Below are 4,937 nucleotides of genomic sequence, written 5' to 3' on the forward strand. Positions count from 1 at the left end.
AGTGGGATCCCGAGCTCTCGACTGCTACAGGGCCCAAGATTGGGAGGCTGCCATCTTCATTCCTGTCCTCCAAAGCTCTATAGAAAGCATTCAGGGAACAAAAGCTACCGAGCACGAACCCAAGCAGATTACTTAGCCTGGCCTCTGGCAAGGGCAGTGCAATTTCACCTCAGGCAAAGACATTTGAGAATCACTGCAATAGCCCCTCGCCCAGATGATCAGCAAGAACATCTAGCCAAGACCAAGTTACAGATCAATTAGAACTGCGGAACTCCAGAGCTACAGGAATACAGCACACAGAATTCATAGCTTTTTTCACATAATTCTTTAGTCTTTCAAAGTTAAATTTTTAAAATTTTTTATTTTTTTCTTATTCTATTTTTTAAAAATTTTCCTTTTTCCTATTTTAATTATTTTATCTTACCAATACCTTTTTAAGCATTTTTTAAATTTCCACTGTTATAGTCATATTCTATCTTTTCATTCTATTTAACCTTATTTTTTTGTATAGATATAGGTTTTTCTTTCTTTAAAATTTTGGGATACAGTTTCTTCTAGTAGATCAAAATATACCCTAAATCTAGTGCATGGCTTTGTTCTAGTCTTCAGCCTGATCACATTCTTTCCTCTTTTTTTTTTCTTTTTTCAACCAACTTCTTATCATTTCTTTTTTCTAGAATCTTTTCACATTTTCATCTTTAAAGTCATAGTCCATCCCTTCATAGTGTTTACCCTTATTTTTGTATATATATAAGTTTTTCTTTCTTTAAAATTTTGGGAGGTAGTTTCTTCCAACAGACCAAAATATATCCAAAACCAAGTGTGTGGCTCTTTTCTATTACCAGTCTAATATTAATATATATATATATATATATATATATATATATATATATATTACCCCCCTCCTTTCTTCACCCCCTGGTTTCAGGTCTCTTCTGATTTGGTTAGTGTATATTTTTCTGGAGTCATTGTCACCCTTTTAGTATTTTGTTCTCTCCTTCATCTATTCTTATCTGGATAAAATGACAAGGTGGAAAAATGCACCTCAAAAAAAAAAAAAAAGAACAAAGGCTGTACTGATGGCTAGGGGCCTAATCAAAATGAACATTAGTAATATGTCATAACTAGAGTTCAGAATGATGATTATCAAGGTGCTAGCTGGTCTTGAAAAAAGCATGGAAGATATTAGAGAATCCCTTTCTGGAGAAATAAAGAACTAAAATGTAACCAAGTTGAAATTTAAAAAAAGCTATTAATAAGGTGCAATAAGAAATGGAGGCTCTTGGGTGCCTGGGTGGCTCAGTGGGTTAAGCCTCTGCCTTCGGCTCAGGTCATGATCTCAGGGTCCTGGGATCGAGCCCCACATCAGGCTCTCTGCTCCACGGGGAGCCTGCTTCCTCTCTCTCTCTCTCGCCTGCCTCTCTGCCTACTTGTGATATCTCTGTCAAATAAATAAATAAAATCTGTAAAAAAAAAAAATGGAGGCTCTTACTGCTAGCATAAATGAAGCAGAGGAGAGGATTAGTGATATAGAACACCAAATGATGGAGAATAAAGAAGCTGAGAAAAAGAGAGACACAGCTCCTGGACCACAAGGGGAGAATTCGAGAGATAAGTGAAATAAGAGAGAGATAAGATGAAATAATATTAGAATAATTGGGATCCCAAAAGAATAAGAAAGAGGGGGGGGGGCAGAAGGATAATGGAGCAAATCATAGCAGAGAATTTCCCTAATTTGGGGAGGGAACAAGTATCACAATCCAGGAGGCACAGAGAAACCCCCTCAAAATCAATAAAAATAGGTCCACACCCCGCCATCTAATAGGAAAACTTACAAGTCTCAGTGACAAAGAGAAAATCCTGAAAGCAGCTCAGGATGAAAGATCTATAACATACAATGGTAGAAATATTAGATTGGAAGTAGACCTATCCACAGAGACCTGGCAGGCCAGAAAGGACTGGCATGATATATTCAGAGCACTAAACAAGAATAATATGCAGCCAAGAATACTATATCCAGATAGGTTGTCATTGAAAATAGAAAGAGAGATTAAAAAGCTTCCAGGACAAACAAAAACTAAAACAATTTGCAAACACCAAACCAGCCTTACAGGAAATATTGAAAGGGGTCCTCTAAGCAAAGAGAGAGCCTAAGAGTAACAGACAAGAAAGGAACAGAGACAATATACATTAATGGTCACCTTACAGGCAATACAATGGCACTACATTCATATCTTTCAATAATTAACCTGAATGTAAATGGGCTAAATGCCCGAATCGAAAGACACAGATATCAGAATGGATTTAAAAAAAAAAAAAAAAAGACCCATCAATATGCTGTCTGCAAGAAACTCATTTTAGACCCAAAGACACTTCCAGATTTAAAGTGAGGAGGTGGAAAACAATTGACCATGCTTATGAACATCAAAAGAAAGCTGGGTGGTAATCCTTATATCAGATAAACTAGATTTTAAGCCAAGATTATAATAAGAGCTGAGGAAGGACATGATATCATACTTAAAGGGTCTGTCCAACAAAAAGTTCAAACAATTTTAAATATCTATGCCCCTAATATGGGAGCAGCCAACTATATAAACCAATTAATTACAAAATCAAAGAAACACATCAACAATAATACAATAATAGTAGGGGACTTTAACACCCCCCTCACTGAAATGGACAGATCATCTAAGCAAAAGTCAACAAGGAAATAAAGCATTTAAATGATACACTGGACAAGATGGACACAAAACATATATTTGGAACATTCAATCCCAAAGCAACAGAATACATATTCTTCTCTAGTGCACATGGAACATTCTCCAGAATAGATCACATTCTGGGTCACGAATCAGGTCTCAACTGGTGCCAAAATATTGGGATCATTCCCTGCATATTTTCAGACCACAATGCTTTGAAACTAGAACTCAACCACAAGAAAAAAGTTGGAAAGAACTCAAATACATGGAGGCTAAAGAGCATCCTACTAAAGAATGAATGGGTCAACTAGGAAATTAAAGAAGAACTTTTAAAAATTCATGGAAACAAATGAAAATGAAAACACAACTGTTCAAAATCTTTGGGACACAGCAAAGGTGGTCCTGAGAGGAAAATATACAGCAATACAAGCCTTTCTCAAGAAAAAAGAAAGGTCTCAAGTATACAACCTAACCTTACACCTAAAGGAGCTAGAGAAAGAATAGCAAAGAAAGCCTAAACCCAGCAAGATAAGAGAAATAATAAAGATCAGAGCAGAAATCAATGAAATAGAAATCGAAAGACCAGTAGAACAAGTCAGCGAAACTAGGAGCTGGTTCTTTGAAAGAATTAATAAGATCGATAAACCCCTGGCCAGCCTTAAAAAGAAAAGAGAAAGGACCCAAATTAATAAAATCATGAATGAAAGAGGAGAGATCACAAACAACACCAAAGAAATACAAACAACTATAAGAACATATTATGAGCAACTATACACCAGCAAATTTAACAATCTGGAAGAAATAGATGCATTTCTAGAGACATATAAACTACCACAACTCAACCAGGAAGAAATAGAAAACCTGAACAGATCCATAACCAGTAAGGAGATTGAAGCAGTCATCAAAAATCTGCCAACAAACAAGAGCCCAGGGCCAGATGGCTTCCCAGGGAATTCCCACCAAACATTTAAAGGAGAATTACTATCTCTTCTCCTGAAACTGTTCCAAAAAATAGAAATGGAAGGAAAACTTCTAAACTCATTTTATGAGGCCAACATTACCTTGATCCCAAAACCTGACAAAGACCCCATCAAAAAGGAGAATTACAGATCAGTATCTTTGATGAACACAGATGCAAATGTTCTCACTAAAATACTAGCCAGTAGGATCCAACAGTACATTAAAAGGATTATTCACCACGACCAAGTGGGATTTATTCCTAGGCTTCAAGGTTGGTTCAACATCCACAAATCAATCAATGTGATATAATACATTAATCAAAGAAAGAACAAGAACCATATGATACCCTCAATAGATGCTGCTTTGACAAAGTACAGCATCCTTTCTTAATCAAAACTCTTCACAGTGTAAGGATAGTGGGTACATACCTCAATATCATAAAAGCCATCTATGGATGGTGAATATCATTCTCAATGGGGAAAAGCTGAGAGCTTTTTCTCTAATGTCAGGAACACTGTCACCACCACTATTCAACATACCACCAAAAGTCCTACCCTTGGTAATCAGAAAACAAAAAGAAATAAAAGGCATCCAAATTGGTAAAGAAGAAGTCAAATTCTCCCTCTTTGCAGATGATATGATACTTTATATGGAAAACCCAAAATACTCCACTCCAAAAGTGCTACAATTCATACAGGAATTCAGTAAAGTGTCAGGATTTAAAATCAACACACAGAAATCAGTTGCATTTCTATACACCAACAGCAAGACAGAAGAAAGAGAAATTAAGAGTTGATCCCATTTACAATTGCACCAAAACCCATAAGATACCTAGGAATAAACCTAACCAAAGAGGCAAAGAATCTGTACTCAGAAAACTGTAACGTACTCATGAAAGAAATTGAGGAAGACACAAAGAAATGGAAAAACATTCCATGCTCATGGATTAGAAGAACAAATATTGTGAAAATGTCTATGCTACCGAAAACAATCTACACATTTAATGCAATCCTTATCAAAATACCATCAATGTTTTTCAAAGAAATGGAACAAATAATCCTAAAATTTATATGGAACCAGAAAAGACCCTGAATAGCTAGAGGAATATTGAAAAGGAAAACCAAAGTTGGCGGCATCACAATTCCAGACTTCAAGCTCTATTACAAAGCTGTAATCATCAAGACAGGATGGTACCGACACAAAAACAGATACATACATCAATGGAACAGAATAGAGAGCCCAGAAATAGACCCTCAACTCTATGGTCAACTCATCTTC

The sequence above is a fragment of the Lontra canadensis genome, unplaced genomic scaffold (assembly GCF_010015895.1).
Source record: "Lontra canadensis isolate GAN:19392208 unplaced genomic scaffold, GSC_riverotter_1.0 scaffold36, whole genome shotgun sequence".
Lineage (NCBI taxonomy): Eukaryota > Metazoa > Chordata > Mammalia > Carnivora > Mustelidae > Lontra > Lontra canadensis.